Raw genomic sequence first — 20,905 nt, 5'->3', positions numbered from 1 at the left:
TGGTTATAGAACCATTCAGTTATAGAACCGCGCACAGGCCGGTTCTATAACTGGACCGGCACTGTAATAGAATACTGGTGTAGCCACCAGAGTAATAGAATACTATTACCAGAGTAATAGAATACTGGTGTAGCCACGCTTATGGCGGGCCCTCCCATTGCCTTTTTGGCCTGAAAGTCTTTCTGTCCCATAACGAAAGCGCCACAGCGGCTGTGTTGTGAACTTGTGATGTATTACGTTTTCGCTATGTTTTTGCTCATTTTCGTCGTCTGTACTTCAGAAAGTAAACAAAAAGTGGCTTAATTAATTAGTGTGAAAAAATGTAAGTATAAACATATGGGTTGTTATAACAATAACAACCCTTAAAACTCAATTCATAGGTGGCAGTTACGGTTATGGGACACTTAAATCGATATCTTGCCTCATTTTCTCACAATCGATACGCGAAATTGGCAACAACTTTTGGGAAAAAATCCGAGAGGGGGAGTTAACATGGCCGTGGCTACACCAGTATTCTATTACTCTGATTCTACCTAAAATTTGGGGGTAGAATCTATTATAAGGGTCTACATCCTTTCATTTTGTTTGGACGGAAGGGATACTATGGTGCCTACCATACCCGGCAAAGCGACACAAGACCGTTTTACAAATAGAACTTTTCGTACTCGACACTAGAACGTTTGGTCCCGACAGTAGAACTTCTGGCGCCGACACTAGAACGGCGGTGAAGGGGACACACTAAATGTTAGCCAACCAATAGGGAAAGACTCGAAGTTGGAAGAAAAGTTCCGACAATAGACCTTTTTCCTCCGACTGTAGAACTTTACATGGCGACCCTAGACCTTTTTGCTCCGACACTGGACCGTTCTAGAAATAGAAACTTTTCGATGCCGACACTAGAACTTTTCGATCCCGACACAAAAACTTTACATGCCGACACTAAAACTTTGCATGGCGACACTAGAACTTTTCGATAATGACACTTCAACTTTTCCATCCCGACACTATAACTTTTTGATCCCGACAATAGAACTTTACATGCCGACACTAGAACTTTACGTGGCGACACTAGAACTTTACGTGGCGACACAAGAACTTTACGTGGTGACACTAGAACTTTTCGATCCCCTTTTCGATCCCCCCTGTATTTCAGTAAAAAAGGGGTAAAAAATTGGGTTTTTTCGATTTTGGACAGGGAAATCAAGAGGGTGATTTCAATTTCGAAAACGGGTGAAATAGGGTAATCTGGCAACTACTGTAAACTTTGTAATACTTTTTGCGGTGTGTCGTACCGTACTTACAGTTTAAGTTGAGAATTAAATTGACACTAAGAACTGTGTCTGGTCCAACCGTCTATTCGATTTACACTGCTAGATTTACAGTCACTTAGTGGGGGGGTAACAATTAAAGGAGGGGAAACAATGGGGGTTTGGGGCCACCTATCGGGGGCCCCTGAGACAATAGTCGCGCAAATGCGCGGGTGCAGTCGTCCGGCGGCCGGATCGGGTTGTCGTCGTCTGTTGGGCGATTACATTCCCAACATACTCCCCACTAGAGCCCGTACCATCTGGCTCGACTTCTCCGACGACGTTGTCCGTCTCTCCGGCGGCCGGGACCACATTTCCGACCGCTGGCTCAATTTCCGGTGTTAGGACAAGTGGAGCTGGATCCTCATCCGGCTCCTGGGTCGGATCCGGATTTTCAATCTCGATGTCCTCATCTCGATCTTCTCTTAGTTCTGTGGGGTGAAGGGACTGAATTGCTCGATTAATGAGGTTCCCGTTGGGAATTTTAAGCATCACGGAACGAACAAGTCCGTCACGGCTAGGTATTAATTCCTTAACTACTCCTATCGGCCACATTAAACGTTTGGAGTTTTCGTCGTGGATTACGACGATTTCTCCTAGGCGGATTTTTCTTCCGGACTTCCCCTTGGAGTGAAAGTTGTCCAGTTGACGTAAATAGTCGTCCACAAATCTGGAGCAGATATCGGCAACGTAATTTCTTCTGAGCTTATCCATTTCTAACAACTTGGTGCTAGTTGAGGTAGGAGCTATTAAATTAGTAGCTGGCTCCGGGTCCGCGCGAGTAGAACGTCGATTGTTGAGGAATTGGTTAGGAGTGATTGGAAGCGGATCATCGGCTCCTTCTCCGATATAGCTGAGCGGGCGTGCGTTAATCACGCTTTCTATCTCAATTAAGCTTGCTTCCAATTCCATGTAGTCCAGACAAGCTCGACCGTTGGAGCGTCGAAGCAGATCCTTGACGCTCCTCACCATTCGTTCCCAGAACCCGCCCCACCAGGGGGCTAGGCTGGCGGAATATATCCAGAGAGTCTTCCTGGCGGCAAGATAATCCTGGACAGTCGGATCGGAGTTGAGTAGTTTTAAATGTCGGTCGACACATCGGAAAGTTTGTGCGTTGTCGGAATACATCACCGATATAGGTCCTCGTCTAGCTGCAAATTTGCGGAGGGCAAATAGAAAGGAGCGTGCGGTCATGTCCGGCATCAGTTCCAGATGAATCGCACGAGTGACAGCACATGTGAAAAGACAAGCATAACTTTTGAGCTGATTAGTCTTCTTAGCTTTAGTCGTTGTCGGTGGAATATCTTGGATTTCGATATCCTCTTCTGTTGGCGTTTCTTCGCCTGCGAGCGGAGCTTCATTTGGAGCGTCTTCTTCTGCGATAAGCTCCTCAGCTGGCTCTTTATTTGGATCGTCTGTTGAAGTCGGATCCTGGACTGATGTCAGGGCTTTCGCTTTCCTTCTGGATGGGGCTGGTTTGTAAAACAAATGTCCAGCGAAATCCACTCCTGTAATATGGAATGCTTGCGCCTGGCGGAGTCGATTTAACGGAAGTGGGGCTGCTAGTTCTTGGAACGGTGGTGACGTTAGTTTTTGACATTCAACACAAGCGAACCAAGCGGTTTTAACTTGCTGCCGTCCCTTCACTATCCAGAACTTCTCCTTTAGTTCCGATAGTGTTCCTTTTACTCCTGCATGTAGTAAAGACTCGTGTTTGTCTGTAATTAAAAAGGAGATTACTAAATGTTTTGCAGGAAGCAGAATTGGGGGTTCGATATTTCGATCCCTTAAAGCAAGTGACACTCTTCCCTGTACACGGATGAGTCTGTCTCTTTGGTCCCAGATTGGGAGAAGAGATGCGATTTTCTCCTTGGGTTGGATTGTGTTGTCCTGCTGCAGAGATTCAAATGCCTTGGGGTATCGCTCCCGTTGGAGCTGCCGATAAATAGTCAGCTCCGCTTCATCCAATTCTTCTCTAGATAGTCGGTTAATTTGGATCACCTTTTCGAATAATTTTATTGATTCCATAAATTCTTGTCCAGGGGGTCTTAATATCCCTTGACTCCTTCTTAGGAATCGTGCGATCCATGCCGTTCTTCTTACTAGTCGATTCCAAGTAGATATTCTGTCCAAATTCCATTCAATGGTGGTTGTTGGAGCTGTGATGGCTGCTGTCGTGCTGACCGTCGTACTCCTTGCTTCTGATTCAATTTCAAATTGAATTGTTTGTGGAATTTGGGTGTTGGGGGAATCTGGCCATTCCGATTCATCTTCTTTGAGCCAGATCGGGCCGTTCCACCATAGAGTTGAAGTTACCAGCGTTGGCGCTGGCGCTCCCCCGCGAGGCAAGATCGGCCGGATTTTGGAGACCTGGACAGTGTCTCCACCACTCGGGCTGAGAGAACTTTCTTATCGTTTCTACTTGGTTTCGAACGAATGGCTTCCATTTGTTTGGTTCGCCTCTGATCCATCCTAGTGAGACTAAAGAGTCCGACCAGTAAATTGTCCTCCAATGCTGGATTTGCATTGCTGTTTTGACGACTTCACCTAGGCGTACGGCTAAAAGCGAGCTTAGTAATTCTAACCGAGGTAAAGTTACTTTTTTCTTGGGTAGTGGTGCAACTCTGGTCTTGCTCGTTAGTAGGACGACGTACGGTTCTTCGTGTCTCCTTTGAAGTCGTGCGTATGCTACGGCTCCGTACGCTGCTTCTGATGCGTCTCCGAAAACGTGGAGTTCATGGGAGATGATCATTTCTGACAATCCGATCCAGCGTGGAATTTTCAATTGGGTGAAATCGATTAGGCTCGTCATCACCAGCTTCCATGATTTCTGGATTTCGGCTGGAGCAGTTTGGTCCCAACCTATCTCCTTTTCCCAAAGTTTCTGGTAAATAATCTTTAATAGAAGGACAGTAGGTGCTAAAAATCCGATTGGATCGAAAATCCTTGCCGAGATGCTAAGAATTTTCCTTTTTGTGATCTCGGTTCCTACTTCCTCTACTGCTTGAATTATAGCTGTTGGGTCGAATTGAAAGGAGTCGGATCCGGTGTCCCACCGGATTCCTAGCACCTTTTGTTGTCCGTCCAACGCTGGGGAGAGTAGGCCGACGACTTGGTTCGACAGCCCTTTCTCCTTCAAGTGTTGTCTTAGCTCGTCACTGTTCGTTGCCCAGCTTCTCATGTTGAGTTGGGCGTCGCTGAAAATCTCGTCGGTTTCATCGACTCTTTGTTTGGCGATTGTCACGTCGTTCGCTCCGCCAAGGTAGTCGTCTACGTATAGATTCTTTTCCAGCTGCTCTATTGTTTCTGGAAAACGAGATTTTAGTGATTTAAGATGTTTGTTTATGGTTACACGTAGCAGGAAGGGGCTAGGACTAAGGCCGAAGGGCACCCTTTTCCACTTGTAAGCTTTGAGCGGGGATCCAGCTACTGCTGGATCCTTGGGCCATAAAAACCTGATTGCCTCCGCGTCTTCAGGCTGTAGGGCGATGTTGAGAAAGGCTTTTTCAATGTCCGCAATCCAGGCGATCTTACACTTTCGAAATCGCATTAATACCGATAGGAGATCGGGATTAAGGTTCGGTCCGGTCTCCAGCACGTCGTTTAGACTAGGACCAAATTTCGTCTTTGCCGCTCCATCGAAAACGGGTCTTATTTTCGTTGTTGTTTTGTCGACTCTGAAGACCGGATGATGTGGAAGGTAAGTATGGGGCTGGTCGTAGTCCATATTTGCTTCTTCCACGAATTTGCTATCGATCAGTTTTTGGATCTCTTGGTGATAATTCACCAAGTCTCCTGGATTTTTTCTCAATCTGCTTATTGTGCTTTCTACTCTTCCAGTGGCCAACGGTAGGTTTTTCTGGAGTCTCCATTTATCTGTTGACCAAGGTATTGGTGTACAGTATCTTCCGTCTGGCCATCTTGTTATTTTCTCGTCGAAGGAGTCGAAACGATCCTCTGACTCCACTGCTTCAGCGCCTTCTAGGTTCGCAAAATTTTCTATTTTCCAAAAGTGGGAAAGGTCGAAATTGGTTGCCGTTATTTCGTCGTGTTCAACCCGTTTGGTGTCTGTTTCTCCGCAGGATCCGGTTGGTGCATCTGAAAATGATGTTCCTGGTTGTGGATTTTCTTTCCTTTCGATTCGGCTGCTTGTTGCGAATGATGACGTTATCTGCGGCACTGGATAATTAGATGTTAAAATTAGGTGCTGGATTATTTGATTGCCTGTCTTAGAATTAGTTTCTTGTGAGGGACCGGCTATCATTCTTCCCAGCTTCGTTTTGAATGCGCGTAGTCCGCACGGACTCTGAATTGCTGCTTCATTTGACATGATTTGGAACATTTGGTCCATTCCAACCAGAATCCCAATTGGGTCTTCTTCCTCATGTGCCATTTCAAATCTGTCGTCAGCCATTTTTTCGTTTTGGATCCAGAGGCTCCTTGCAAATTCGGATCCTATGTAAGGGCCAGTATCTGCAATGTGGTCTGATTCTAAAGCGATTAATGTAATTTTTGGGGCGCCTTTCCAGGTGCCCCTTACTTGCATTTCAACGGTTTTTGTCATTTCGGGTTGGCTAGCTTCCTTTTTCTTGAACACTCTCGTGCTGATATTTTCTACCGCTACTGTTTTCAATTTGAGTTGTGATGAGAGCGATTTTAGCACCCATGATCGATGACTTCCGTCGTCAGCAAATAAAATTGCTCTAGTTTCGTTGCCGTCTGGTCCATTGACAATCACTGTTGCCGTTTTTAACATTAACTGCCCGAACGTACTTGCGCAGGCTGTAGTGGCCGAGATGGAGTTGCTGGCCACGATGCTTGCCGATTTTGATGGTTTGGAGACTCTGATGTCTCCTTTATCGCAGAGGGCGGAATGGTGTCTCCCTCCACATTTGTTGCAGTTCCGGGGGGATGTGCAATCCTTGACCTCGTGCTTCCCTCCGAAACAATTCACGCATCTTTTTAAATTGTTAATGATTGATTTTCTCTCCGCTAAGTCTTTTGGACATCTTGTCGGCCAATGAATTTGCCCGCAAAATATACAAGGCCTTTCACATTCAATCCAATTAGGTCTAAATTTAACACTTTTAGATGTTAAAGTTGGTTTGAACTGTGGAGCTGGCTTTGATTTAGCGCCAACGGCCAGTTGGGACGCTGTTGCTAGAGGTGGGCTGAAAGGCTTTGGTTGTTTAGAAGCTGGAGATGGTTTTTCCTTTTCTACTCCTCTAATCCTGTTGAATCTTTCGGCTGCATCGATTTGGTCGCCGATGAACTTTATTACTCCTTCAATGTCCGTTGATTTGTTGGACTCTGATTTTGCCCATTCTAGCTGTAAACTTGAAGGAATTAATTTGATTAGTTGAGTACCGAGGAGTCCCCCGAAAGAAGACGTTGGGACTCCTAATGTCTCCAAGGCACTGATGTGCGATTGGAGATTCAGCTGAAAACTCCTGAGGGCTGGCACATCATTTCCGTCTTTCACTGGCTGCAAGGTATGCAGTTTGTTGAAGTGAGCGTCGATCATAACCTGTTTTTTGCCATATCTTCTTGTTAACTCGTCGATGGCTACCTGGTAGTTAGCATCTGTTAATTCAAGATTATTAACAATTAAGTTAGCTTCGCCTTTCAAATACTCTTTGAGATAGTCAAACTTTTGAACGTTGGTAAGGGTTGAGGAATGAATCGCCGCATTAAACGATTCCCAGAATTGGGTCCATTCTAAAATGTCCCCTTTGAAATGTTTAATTTGCCTTTGTGGTAGCCTCATCGAATGTGTCGATTGTGGTGGAGCTGCTGCGGTTACGTTAACCACTGGCGCTTGAGGCGTAGGTATGGCTGCAATCACTTGTGTGATTATGTCGCGGGTTATGGTTGCCTGATTCATCACTTGTTGTTGGATGAGGGCTAGAATTCGTTTGTCTCTTTCTTCTTCTTTTTCTTCTTGTTTTCTTTCTTCTTCCTCTTTTTCTTTTTTCTTTAACATATTTAGCCATTCCTGACGTTTTAACTTGATGACTGCGTTGGCATTTGATACCTCATCTTGTGTTTGGTACGTGATGTCAGTTTCGGCGTCGTATTCCGCCTGAGCTGCATCCGCTTCATTGAGTTCGTCTTGGATTGCTGTTGAGTACCCTTTGTAGGCTTCGTAGCATCCTTTAAGCTTAGTTTCCAGGACTTCTAGGTTGCTGAGCTCTTCTTGCGTCATCACAGTTTTCAACCCATTGATTAGGTTGATTGTTTTTGTTATGTGGCCCTTAATGGCCGTTCTCAGAGCCTTTTGTTGTCGGAGCCATTTTCCTAAGAGAGGTGGCTCCTAAGGGCTTTTGAGATTGAGAGTTTAGAAGGAAGGAGAAAATTTAAATAGTTTTAACCAAGAACCCTTCTTTTTTTTTTTTTTTTTTTTTAGATGGTACCGCTTGTTGTGGTAACACTAGTGTGAAGAGAGAGAAATGGTGTTTTTTTTTTTTTTTTTTGCTAGTAGCGCCACATGCGGTGGTCACTACACAAGAGAGAGAGAAGACTTTTTTTTTTTTACTAGTAGCGCCACATGCGGTGGTCACTACACAAGAGAGAGACAAGACTTTTTTTTTTTAGTAGTAGCGCCACATGCGGTGGTCACTACACAAGAGAGAGACAAGACCTTTTTTTTTTTTTTTTTAGTAGCGCCACATGCGGTGGTCACTACACAAGAGAGAGAGAAGACCTTATTTTTTTTTACTAGTAGCGCCACATGCGGTGGTCACTACACAAGAGAGAGACAAGACTTTTTTTTTTTTTTTAGTAGCGCCACATGCGGTGGTCACTACACAAGAGAGAGAGAAGACCTTATTATTTTTTTTTTTACTAGTAGCGCCACATGCGGTGGTCACTACACAAGAGAGAGACAATACTTTTTTTTTTTTTTATTTGAAGTCACCGATTACCCGGGCTCCTTACACTAGAAAAAATCTTTTTTTTTTTTTTTTTTTTTTTTTTTTTAGGAAGAATGGACGGCGTTTGCAATTTTTATTTTACCAGATGTATTTAGCAGTCTTCATTTGCTGCCCTCTCCAATGAATACAATGCTGGTATTACCGTTGTTCCCTTCCTCTGGTGTTTCTTCTAGTCCAGCTCGGACCCTGTCGACCGGTGAAGTTGCCACGCAATTGTCTTGTCTGGTCTGCTCTGAGATAAGCTGCTCTCCCTACTGACTGGTTGTATCCGCTCTGGTCCTCTTCCGTGGAGGTATTGTCTTCTTCTGACGAGTCGCACGAACTTATCCAGCAAAGTTGTAGTTCGTCTTCCTCCTCAACTGGCCTACAAACTAGCGGCTTGGTTGGACCAGCAGCTGTAGCTGCTGGATCCTGGGGCGCGGGTCCTGGTTCTGATGCTGGTGCGGGTACTGGCACGGGCACGAGTTGCGGTGCAGGTACTGGTACTGGCACGGGTTGCGGTGCAGGTACTGGTACTGGCACGGGCCGCGGTGCAGGTACTGGTACTGGCACGGGTTGCGGTGCAGGTACTGGCACTGGCGCGGGTTGCGGTGCAGGTACTGGCACTGGCGCGGGTTGCGGTGCAGGTACTGGCACGGGCACGAGTGCAGGGTAACCCACCGGAATTCCTGGAGGTGCGTAGCGGATATCGCCGTAGTATCGTGGGCGGGTCGCTTCTACTAGTTCTTCGACGGTGATGTGTCTACGGGCAATTTCCAAGAATGGTTGTAGACTAGGAGCGAGGGCTCCTGCTGGCAACTGCTCGTCCGGAATACGCTCTCGTGCCGGGGGAGGACGGGGCGGTTCCACCCATGCGGGCAAAAGCCCTTCTCGGCGCAACTGCGCCCTTTTGATTCGCTGACTCTTCTTGCCTATTTTGATTTTTGTTTGGAGACCTTACGGTACTCCTCTATAATTCAGGTGAGAAACAGATAGAATTTGTTAATATCAATCCCAAATAACAATAGGGCGAGATAGCCAATAATCAGAAGGGGAAAGTTAGAGAGACGTGATAGTGTTTTTTCTTTGTGTGTGAAGGCGATTAAGTTTAAGAAATTAAAGAAAGAGAGAAAGAACGGTGGCTATTAACTGTGTGCGGTAGTGGAAGCCTTAGGCTTACACGTGACTTAAGCGTGGTTAATGGCCGCCCCTCTTTACCTAATTGTTCAAAGAGATTTTTTTTTTTTTCAAGGATTGTTACTCCCCTCTTTTGAGGGGCCTTTCTAGTAATGGCCCCAAACGGCTTAGCAATTAAATTTTTGAATGTGATGGATGGGAAGGACACAGTACTTCACTGGCTTAAGTTAACTTTTTAGGATTCGAAGGACCATGTAAACTTTGTAATACTTTTTGCGGTGTGTCGTACCGTACTTACAGTTTAAGTTGAGAATTAAATTGACACTAAGAACTGTGTCTGGTCCAACCGTCTATTCGATTTACACTGCTAGATTTACAGTCACTTAGTGGGGGGGTAACAATTAAAGGAGGGGAAACAATGGGGGTTTGGGGCCACCTATCGGGGGCCCCTGAGACAATAGTCGCGCAAATGCGCGGGTGCAGTCGTCCGGCGGCCGGATCGGGTTGTCGTCGTCTGTTGGGCGATTACATTCCCAACAACTACTTTCAGGTTGTGGGCGCTTTGGCCGTGGCAGCCCTGGATTGGACAGAAATGTTTGTAAGACAACAGGCTGACATCCGGGAATTTGTAGGACACGGCGAATCTCGAAACAGTCCTTTTGACTGTCAACCCTTAAAAATTTTCTTGAAACAATTTCAAAAAATAGATTACCGTAACAGTGATAATAGTTAATGCAAAGTGTTTCAAATGTGAACAACAAATTTATTGTCCATTTGCAACCTAGTTTTTTTTTCAATTAAGAAAATGTTTGCGTTTACTTTCAGTGTATCCAAAACTGCAATTTTTTCCTAGTTAATGGTTGTTTACCAATTTGACGGACTGATGGAAATAAAAAGTAAAAAAGAATTTCACGCATATTTAATTATCCGCGTTTAAACAGCAAAAAAGGGATGTTACAATGCTCACATTTTTAGAGTTGTAACAGATAAAAACACCTTAATTAGGTGGTTATAAACCCCCTATAAGTTGTAGTAGAAAAAATAATCACTTTTCGGTACTCATAACCCCCCTCCAGTTTAACAAGTTTTGGGGGGGTTATGAGCACCCAAAATTGAAACAAATTTTTAATAGTGTACTGAATTTCACTACTGTTCATGGACGGGGATTTGAACCCAAGATATATCCGCCACTTCCGAATGTCTGGATACACTTTGGCCGTTCATTATTACTAATAAAATGAGAGAGACGAAGAGAAAAATGGAAGAACTCACAGCCCCCATCACTTTTTCAAAACTCCCCTCCATAAAAAAAAAATGAACGCAATCAAAAATAAAAAGTTGTAATGTATTTAAAAAAAAAATAAAAAATACAAAACAAACTAATTAGTTTTCGGTTTCTTTGTTGGCCGTTGCCTTGGATTAGGGCAAGTATTTGCCATATGGCCCTTCTGTAGACACTACAAAAAAAATAATAAATCAATTTTTTTTAATAAAAATATTTAAAAAAAACATCACTTACGTTGTGGCAAATCCGGTCTTTGGCAACCTTGTCTACATGCCGAACCCTTTTCTTTTTGGATTTAGTTTTCTTTTTTTTGCGTTTTCCCTCCGGATTAGGAATTGCAGATGGTGGAGCTGGAGCTGGAGAAGTTGGAGCTGGAGAAGTTGGATCTGGAGAAGTTGGAGCAGGAGAAGTTGGGGACGGTGAAGTTGGGGACGGAAAAGCTTGGGACGGAGCAGTTGGGGACGAAAAAGCTGGGGACGGAGAAGTTGGGGACGGAGAAGTAGGGGACGGAGAAATAAGAGGTGGTAGAGAAGATGAAGAAAAAGAAGATGGAGAGGAAGAAACTGGACGTGGAAGAGGAGAAAATTCTGGAGAAGGAGATGATGGAGTCGGAGAAGGAGATGATGGAGTCGGAGAAGGAGATGATGGAGTCGGAGAAGGTGAACTGGGAATGGGTGAAGAAGGATAGGGGGCAGAAGGCGAACTTGGGGCCACAGCATCTTCATTAGTTCTACTTGAATAAAAAATAAGTATTAATTTTTAAATCTAAATATTATTGATTATCTATTATAAATTACCCGAATTCACGCTCTTTTTTATTCCGATAATATTGCCTCACGAGGGCATGGCAATTACAAAAGGAAGCCGGCAGCCATTGATTGTCCGAGTCTGGACAATTTTTAAATTTAACAAAATACCAGACTCGGAGCTTACCGTCATCACACACAAATTTCCTTTTTGAAAAAAAGTAAGTAAATTTCAGTAAAAAAAAATAAAAACAAACTTACCTGGAATCTAAAATTTCCTCCACTTCGAATTCAGGGTCGATATTTGCCGCCATTTCACCGTCAATGCGTCAGCTAAACTAATGAAAACAAGATTCAAAAAAATAACAGCGCCGTGGTGGTGACCGTTACAATCTGTCTGGGAGAGCCAATCAGATTGCCGGATAGGTGCTCCCTCACACAAACCGAGGGGGTGAGACGTCTCGCGGCGGCCATGTTGCATCTAGTCATCAACAGTAGGTCAGAGTGGAAGGTTCTGAATTTATCTTGGCAACAAAGTAGAAGGTTTTAGATTTGAGCAGTATCCAACCAAAACTATAGTTAATGTGAATGACCATTGTGAGTTTGTTCTAACGGACACCACAACTCTTTTTTAAGCACTTGTTCTTTGTTTCACGCAAAATCTGATTGAATTCTAATGTAATTTCCATCCAGTGAAATGTCTTGAGGGGGCATTATGTTTAAAGTAATATAATTATTGTTTCCGTAGGCATGTTTCTATAGATCATCGAGCCGCACATTTTCGTTTTTAAATTGGTGGCAGCAACCTCCTTAAAGGTGAATAATCGTACGTGGCAAACAGCAGGTCTACCCTCTACAGTTTTTACGCAGTTAGACTTGATAAAGAAAACCAAGGTAAGAACACACCCTTCATCCTTGTGATGTATTCATACTTGTCAACGGCCACTAACGTCCCTTTCTCCTACACACAATCCAGATGCTTTTTTTCGAAACAAATGGAGCCAAGTTGCATACCATTAAGTTGAATGGGTCTTCTTTATTTCATACTAAAATGTGCCGTTCTTCAGAGGATGTTCCCATAGAACAGGTTTGACGTAGCAACTGCTCAAGTTAAATAATTTACATGCATAACCTTGTGGTTAAGGGACGAGATTAATACCAGTTGAGAGGAAGTCTTTGTTCGGATGCTTTGAACTCACAAAGTATGAAAAAGTAAGTCAGAGCTGCTCCAACTACTTGCCCATAGCCAGTAGTAACTTAAAAACAAACAGAGAACTTTTAAACTTGAATTTTTAAACAAATAGAAGGATGGTCATTCACGCGCCTACCTGCGGTAAAAGTTTCTTGTCGACATTGAAATAATTGCCATTGGCACTAATTTGCGGAATGGTCTGCGCCATTTTTGTTACGAGAAACTCCGTCTGCGTAAAAATAATAGTAGGGGAGACTGGAGTATGCCGGGAGTATGCCGGGTCAAGAGGGACAGTAGGGGGAAAATAGTAGATTTTAATAAAATAAAATTTTTTTTTAGTATGTTATTTAGATACATACAATCTACTTTGGCATGAAATTTGGTTGAGTTTTGTCAATAACTGTATCAGTTATCAACAAAACTAAAAAACGTTTTTTTTTAGTTAATTTTGTCTCCGCCATTTGATGTTTCTAGAAAAAAATAATCGCAAATGGCATGTAAATTTAATATGGAAATGAAGCTTAATCATTTCTTTATAGTTAAAAACAAAAATTATAATTTTCGATCAATTACTGTAGACAAGATTCCTTCGGTAATGTCCTTCGGGCAATTTTTTTGAAAAAAAATGTCTATAGACATGTAACGTGGGCCAAAGACAAACAGATTTTGTATCCAAGATTTCTAAATTTTAATCAATTTATAGTGTTTGCTTCGTTCTCCGTCTTGTATTCTTTCACACTTACGAGTCATGACGTCACCGTTATCAAAATAATCGGTAATAACAAGCCAAAGTCTTTCAACTTAGGCTTTTTCGCAGAAGCGTCAATTATTGGCGTAAATAATTGGACCAATAAACTAGTTTTGAATTAGAGAGTAATTGGCATTAAACTATAAAAACTAATTTACATATTGTTATATTTAAATATTTTTAATATAATAAATAAATAAATATTTTCAAAATATATTTAAATTTGCAATATAAAAAAATATATAAAAATCTACTGTTTAAAACATTTTGTTAAAGAAAAAACTTACTGTTTAGGGACTGTTATACAGCCTTCTGCACTGACTGCAATGCATTGACAGTTGTAAGGTTACGCAAACAAAAGCGAATTCACTGCCTAGGATTCGGCAACCAGCTAGGTAACAATTACGCAAATTAATTTTTTAATACTGTAATAGAATCAAATGAAAAAACCACTATACCACGTATCAAATTTTGACAGAATTTTGTACAAAATTTGAGGACGATTGGTCATTCAGGGAAGAAACGTATATGGAAATACATAATGGACATTAAACCTTCTGAGATCTACTACTACTACCCTACCCCCTATACCCCACACCCTAAATTTGTTATAGTCCTTCAGTATATATACATATATACCCTCAGGGATAATATTAACGTTTTAAAAAAATAGTCTTTATCGGGAAATCGGGACAGCTGTTTTTGACTAAAAGGGGACATTAGTGGGCGGGTTTGGTCTTCAAGCCCATCACTCATCACCGAGCTCATGACGCCCTTACTGTTCCTTACAATGATAACAAGCAATCGATTATTCAGCATACTAATCGATTACAATAAGTCCAACCCCCACCTATCTTTAATAAGGGTTTTTTTATCATATAAGAAAAAAATTTTATTAACACAATAATCAAATTGAAACATTTATTAACTTATAGAGTCTATGCAGTGGGACGCTATTTCAATTTTTACAAATTTTTTTAATGAATTTTAAGGCGAAAACGAAGGACGTCCCTCACCACCCACCCTAGTGTCCTCACTTACCCCTCAAAATAGGCTCCTTCCACAAATCTAAGAAAACTTTAAAGGTCTTATATGGGAAAATAGTTTATTATTAATTATATAAAAAATATGGGGGGTACATTACAGTATGGAATACATAAAAACAAAATAATAAATTAATTTAATGATTAGTTTGGGAGATATAGGGGGAAAACGAAAACCGTCCCGGCTAACTCCAGTCTCCCCTACTTGTCTCAATTCCGCATCAAATCTTCTTTTTGTTGTTACTTCCATTTGATTGCCAGCTAACGGTGTGTCAGCCCATTTAAATTTTAATAATTGTCTTATAACATCTCCAGCCTAAGTTTAAAAGAATTAATTTTATTTTTATTTTTCAGAATTGCTGCAGATCGACCAAGAAATTGTACCTTGTTGGAAACACGATCTGCAAAGGAACACATTAAGATCAGGTGGACCAAAGCAAACAACAAAAAGGAGAGATTCGTTGCCGTTTTGAGTTCCATGCCAAACAGGTAAAAGCTCGAATTGATAATGGCAACAAAATAAAAGGTTGTAGATAGGAGCAGTATCCAACCAAAACTATAGTTAATGTTATCGACTGTATCACAGGCCAGGAAATATCTTTGCTTTACTGCAAAAACGAAATGTCTGACGTCTTCGTGCTGGCTGTTTAATAACTGAACTTCACGTCGCTCGATTTCCATCTGGATCAGCTCGAATGCAAGAGACGAAGCATAGCAGTGAACGACAAACAGTAGCAAGGCAGTCATTGGATAGATGGCTGATAATGTCGAAATAGAAGTGATGAAGATTGTTAAAAGAAGTTCTCCTGCGCAGATGATAATCCGTGACCAACAAAAGAATCCCAGACACCTTTAATCATTCAGGTAATCGTATTATTTATCACGAAATACAGATTCATTTAAAACTTATTAATCAATTAAAAGGTTCTTACCACCAAGATGATGTAAACGATTCCCAACGAAGATATTCTGCGAATTCGATTGTAATTGTCTGCAGCTACAACGAGTTTCATTCGATTGAAACTTTCCAGCAGATCGAGTGGTCGCATGGCAGTCAGCAAGATAACGTGAGTTCTAATTGCATGAATACCATAATTAATGAAATCGATTATTCAGTTCCACGTAGCCGTTTCTGTGCTGAAAACCATTAGCCCTTGGGGCGGATCAAGCGAGGCCTGCATTCGTATGGTGTGCAAAAAATAGAAAATGTCCGCAAGACAAGTGACGTGCAACAACAAACAGAAAACTCTGTATGCAAATGTAAGCCACCGAAAGGTCTTTCCGGCTAAAGGTGAAATCTCTGCCAGTTCAACGCCAAGAATCCGGTTCCAGATTAACAACGGACGAATGGCCCATGCCCAGCATTTAGTTGGAGGTAATTGGATGTGTGTCCCGTGTAATAGCGGACTTTCTCGTACGACCATTATGGTTTGACTAGAAAGGGCAATCCAAGACGGCTGCTAGGTTACCTTTGTTTCTTTTCTTCATTCGAAACTAATCGGTTAATGGGAATGATTGCAATATTTTATGGTCAGTTGACACACGACGTTCACAGAGTATTAGACATGTTTAATCAAATTGAAAAATGAAAGTGGGTTTGTTTTTTTTCACGTCCTTTCCTGTCGCGAATGCTAATGTAAATTGTATGTATGAAATGACAGGCTATTTAATTTTAATAGCCATCTAATTCCACTTGGAAAATTAGTTACGTCCAACCTCTGAGTAATAGCGTGTAGCCTTACTTGTTATCGTCTATCAAAACTGCTGTGTAAAAACTTTTCTTTTTTATCTACAGATGGATTGTCGTCTCAGTGGAATTTCGATTCGGCAATGATGTCTTTAAGGAGCTGAATGTTTAAAACCCTTAACAGCACGCAAGGAGGGGCAGCATCTGTAAAAAGAAAAAATTCACTCCGTATGGCGATTAAATCTAACGTTTTCAACAATTACCTATCTAGGACAACAGATGAGCCAGCAGCAGCCGTGTGTAAAAAAAACGAAGAATTTATCTGGCAACGAAGAATTTATCGGGCAACGTTACTTTGCTTGCACAAAAGTGGAAGCATCTGTTAGTGACGACAAGTGTTAGTCTTCACTTGCGTCATGAACTACGTCGTAACAGAAATATTTTCATTGCTGCACACCACACCGAATCAATCCATCACAGAAGGAAAGGTACGAGTAGGTTAATCAGTCGTTGTGGTTTTTACCAATGGCATACGATTAACCTGCTCATTTAAAAAAAAACTAAAGTAGGTTAATCAGTCGCCGTGGGTTTTACCAATGGCATAGGATTACTTGCTCATTTTTAAAAAGTAAAATAGGTTAATCAGTCGTCGTTTTATCAATGGCATACGATTAACCTGTTTAACTAAATACATTCTTTGATTCCATATACAGTCATGCGTCTAGTTTCTTTAGCAGGCAAATGGGTCTATGTCCTTTCATTTTGTTTGGACGGAAGGAATACTATGGTGCCTACCATACCCTCGTTTTCTTTCCATTCTTCTCTTCCCCTACGTTTCAGTCAATTTTCATACTTTTAATGTTGCACCTTTTTCGCGGGTTGCAAAGAAACAGAAATAGGAATAGCATAAAGGGGTACGGTAGCCACCAAACTATCCCCTCCATCAAAAAGAAATTGAAGGATATAGACCCATTTGTCTGCTAAAGAAACTTCCACGCATGACTGTATATTAAGAAATATAGATAATTAATAATGAGTATTTTGTAACTACCTGTTTCTCATTGATTAGTGATAGTTTTGCTGTAGTTGGAAGTACCTTCAGCAACATACTCTTGTCTCATTTCCACATTCCTTGAAGATGGCATCCGCATGTACTTCCAATAGAATGAGCAGAGAGAATACATGGACATCTCTTGGGGATGTGGTAAGTTCTTGGCCGTCATCATCAACCTGTTTGGACAACTTGATGGTAGTTTCATGCTACTCCTTCGTTGGAAGTTGATATCGCCAGTGCCCAAAGTTTGGCATTGTGTGCATGCAGGTATTTTAATTTGTGTAGTGATAGGAAGACTTGTGTTCATATCTTCTCTTACAGGGCTGTGGCAAAAAAATTATTCGAAAATCTATCTATAGATAGTACAGTGTGCTATAGTTTAATGACCTAAAGAGTGGTATAACATGAGTAGTGTAACAGATTCACTGGGTTTAACAGATGTATTTAGTCATAGACAGCTTACACGACACACACACACAGCATTACACAGTAACAGCACTGACAGCACTAACAACTAGTCTGAATCACTACATTGGACTGCCTCTCTGGCCGGTATAGACGGGCTTTTGAGTCCTCTAACATCCGGCCAGAGTGGCAAAGTCCATTGACATCGCACATTTACATCTCTTAGCATCCGGTGCTAAGCGACAAAGTACATTGGCGCTACAGTAGTAATAATGCTTCAACCATCCAAATGTGTGTGTGCTCAAAACCCCTGGTAAAGGTAATAATAGTGTATATTACTTTTGTTTTTTCTTTAGCCAAAGATTAGAATGGCATCATTTGAGAAGCAAACTAACAACTCAGCTAGCCAGTAATGCCCTTGGAGATCATACTGTAAAGCAACTATCCATCATATCAGAGAAACGGATAGAGAAAATTCGTGAAGAACGAAATGCAGAAAATCTTATTGAGGGATTCGAAAGATATGTCTACAGCTTTGGTGCAGAAGGTAACGAACAGAGATGCGTGACAAATGACAAATGCTCAAATCTATAATTTTATTACATAGAATTTTTTCCTTTCAAGTCATTTTTGCCATTATTGTGGACCGACGTCTGGAAGCCTTAAGTAAGAGTTGCTTCCCGCCTATTGCTGAGCGTTTAATGTTTGCAACGAAAAATCTGTTTGAAGTGTCTCATGAAAGTACGCATGAACTTCCATGGTGGAAATATTTTCCTACAAAATCTTATAGAAAACTAGCAAAATGTGAGGACATCATGTACGAGTAAAGCCAAAAATATCCAATTATATAGTTTTCGCCACGTCATGATTTTATTTTTAACAGCGTATTTTCAGATTTGATTAATAAAGACCTTATCAGTGGAGAGGCTACTGAGACGCAATCGTTGGTTTTAAATCAAATTTTGACTGCTGAAGGTGTTGACACCCGTGATAATCGTCTCGCTTATCGATCTTGTTGCAGCTGGTATTGAAACGGTATGTACTCTCTTCCACGTATAGAATCGAAATAATATTAATTCCGTTTTCACTTATTCAGACGGGAAATGCCACCATGTTCCTTTTACACGATATCTTGAACAATCCAGAGGTAAAGGTTCACGTTTACGAAGAGCTGGACCAAGTTCTTCTTTCTCCGGAAGACGCAAAAACTCCTCCGATTCTTTTGAAGTTAAAATGCCTTATAGCGTGCATCACTGAAAGTCTTAGGTATTACCAATAAAATGATAATTGGTCTTTTCCTATTGGTAACATCTTGAAAATTTAGGATGACACCTGTGGCTCCTAATGTGGCGCGCATATTAGAAAACCGTTTATCTTTCGATGTTATTACGTTGCTGTTGGAGTCAGCTTTTAACTTACTTTAAATTCTTCCTACCTCTCATTTCGCAATTGGACTTCTCTTCCTCTGCGTTTCAGTCAATTTTCCTACTTTTAATTTAGCACTTTTTTCGCGGGTTGCAAAGAAAGAGAAATAGGAATAGCAGAGTAATAGAATACTGGTGAAGCCACGCTTATGGCGGGCCCTCCCATTGCCTTTTTGGCCTAAAAGTCTTTCTGTCCTATAACGAAAGCGCCACAGCGGCTGTGTTGTGAACTTGTGATGTATTACGTTTTCGCTATGTTTTCGCTCATTTTCGTCGTCTGTACTTCAGAAAGTAAACAAAAAGTGGCTTAATTAATTAGCGTGAAAAAAGTAAAAGTCTACGATTTTAAATAACAACCCTTAAAACTCAATTCATAGGTGGCAGTTACGGTTATGGGACACTTAAATCGATATCTTGCCTCATTTTCTCACAATCGATACGGAAAAAATCCGAGAGGGGGAGTTAACATGGCCGTGGCTACACCAGTATTCTATTACTCTGGGAATAGCACAAAAGGGTACGGTAGGCACCAAACTATCCCCTCCATCAAAAAGAAATAGAAGGATATAGACCCATTTGCCTGCTAAAGAAACTTCCACGCATGACTGTATATCTAGAGCGCAAAAACTACAAACAACTTTTCGTCCAAAATTTTTTTTGTTTATAAAAATTATGTTAATTATTTTCAGAAATGGATAGCCCTTACCAAGAGCTATCCATTTCTGTACAATTTATTGAATTTTGCCTTATAGTTTTCCCGAAATAAATTATTGAAATATTACGCATTTTTAAGGGGGGGGTACGTTTCCCACTAAACCACACCAACCTACCTAAAAAAAGGCGAAGCGGTTTACTTTAATAATTAGTACACCGTAAGCAATATTTTTTCAGAATTGGACAGACCTTATCCCTAAGGGATTTAGTTTACTAAATTACCGAAGGTTTAGGGGCCTTTAACGCAGCACAACTTCCAATAGGCTCCTCCTCCAGATAGGGACCCGAAAAGCTTTATTGGAATTTTTTTCACCAATAGGAATGAAGGAAAGCGAAAAAACAGCATTAACGATATTTTAAAGCTGAAATTAGTATATTTAAATTATGACATAGGTAACAAATGATAATGCACCCCATTTTATTGTCTTAATTGCTAAACTTTGTGACAAATAGAATCTTTTTTCGTATATAACAAAGTTAACAATCGGCCATTTTGTACTGTTTTGGGTGCTTCAACATTTGGAAAACAGATGGCACCTTTGTACTTTTTTTCTAATTCAAAATTTAAAACTAGATGTCCCTATTTCTTATGTAAACATAATTGGAAAACAGCAATTGAGATTTGAGTCCGGATAATGTTAGGTTTCAAAGCCGATCAATAAAACAAACACGAAAATGAGAAAGAAATGTTACATTGCTACATGTAGCAGTAATTGTAATTGAAACCAAACTAAATTGATTTGTATTTCGCTCAACGAAAAAAAAAAAAGATTGAAAAACGTGTCCGAGTAACAAATTAAGAAGACAGACTTGGATTACGAATCTTGGAAGTAAAGAGATAATTTAACAGCTATAACAACTAAAACTAACATTAAATCCCGAAGGTGCCCAATGGCCCAAGGGGCTTTATTTAACACTAGAAATTTTTTTTGTAGCTTTATTTTAATTTTTACTACCCAATTTCCCTATCCGCGCTACACACCATTCGCCCTAAAACGCTGGGTTAAATGGCCCTACCGTTCGGATACTAAGGGTGAGACCTGTAGTATAGAAGATTAAATAAGATAGTGTTGCCAAATTCTTTTTAGTTTTTCCCCCGGTTATGTCTTAAAAAAACCAGAATGATCCCGTTTTTAGATTTTTCTCAAAAATCCCGGAAATTGATGGGAAAAATCTCGGTTTTAAATTTAAATGAATTTAAATTCTATTTTCGCTTCTTTTTCGAAAGATGGAAACTCTTTCTTCTTTATTG

The 20,905-nt window shown here is 41.1% G+C and overlaps 3 long non-coding RNA genes and 1 pseudogene across 8 annotated transcripts; 2 read left to right on the top strand and 2 right to left on the bottom strand.

Annotated features, from left to right (window-relative positions):
• Nucleotides 1-1,346: 1,346 nt before the first annotated feature.
• LOC123470592 lies at nucleotides 1,347-2,894 on the bottom strand (annotated as a pseudogene).
• An 8,990-nt stretch (nucleotides 2,895-11,884) lies between these two features.
• Nucleotides 11,885-12,920, top strand: LOC123470594. The gene is made up of 3 exons (XR_006644366.1): nucleotides 11,885-12,064; nucleotides 12,135-12,280; nucleotides 12,363-12,920. It is a non-coding gene; the product is annotated as an uncharacterized LOC123470594 (long non-coding RNA).
• Nucleotides 12,921-13,666: 746 nt separating this feature from the next.
• LOC116918383 lies at nucleotides 13,667-19,098 on the top strand. Of its 6 annotated transcripts, XR_006644364.1 has the most exons (13): nucleotides 13,667-13,721; nucleotides 14,724-14,858; nucleotides 14,956-15,233; nucleotides 15,294-15,436; nucleotides 15,496-15,744; nucleotides 16,165-16,262; nucleotides 16,328-16,544; nucleotides 17,126-17,377; nucleotides 17,872-18,062; nucleotides 18,140-18,338; nucleotides 18,399-18,550; nucleotides 18,612-18,781; nucleotides 18,840-19,098. It is a non-coding gene; the product is annotated as an uncharacterized LOC116918383 (long non-coding RNA). The 6 variants fall into 6 exon arrangements; XR_006644365.1 differs by having other exon boundaries at nucleotides 15,294-15,744; nucleotides 18,140-18,319; XR_006644362.1 differs by having other exon boundaries at nucleotides 15,294-15,744; nucleotides 18,140-18,332.
• Nucleotides 14,473-16,872, bottom strand: LOC116918384. Its single transcript, XR_006644367.1, has 4 exons — nucleotides 16,320-16,872; nucleotides 15,302-16,260; nucleotides 14,754-15,219; nucleotides 14,473-14,685 (listed from the first exon to the last, which is right to left on the bottom strand). It is a non-coding gene; the product is annotated as an uncharacterized LOC116918384 (long non-coding RNA).
• Nucleotides 19,099-20,905: the final 1,807 nt, after the last annotated feature.

The sequence above is a fragment of the Daphnia magna genome, linkage group LG3 (assembly GCF_020631705.1).
Source record: "Daphnia magna isolate NIES linkage group LG3, ASM2063170v1.1, whole genome shotgun sequence".
Taxonomy (NCBI): Eukaryota; Metazoa; Arthropoda; class Branchiopoda; order Diplostraca; family Daphniidae; genus Daphnia; species Daphnia magna.
The sequence above is the reverse complement of the archived record's forward strand: the minus strand, read 5'-3'. Positions and strand labels throughout refer to the sequence as shown.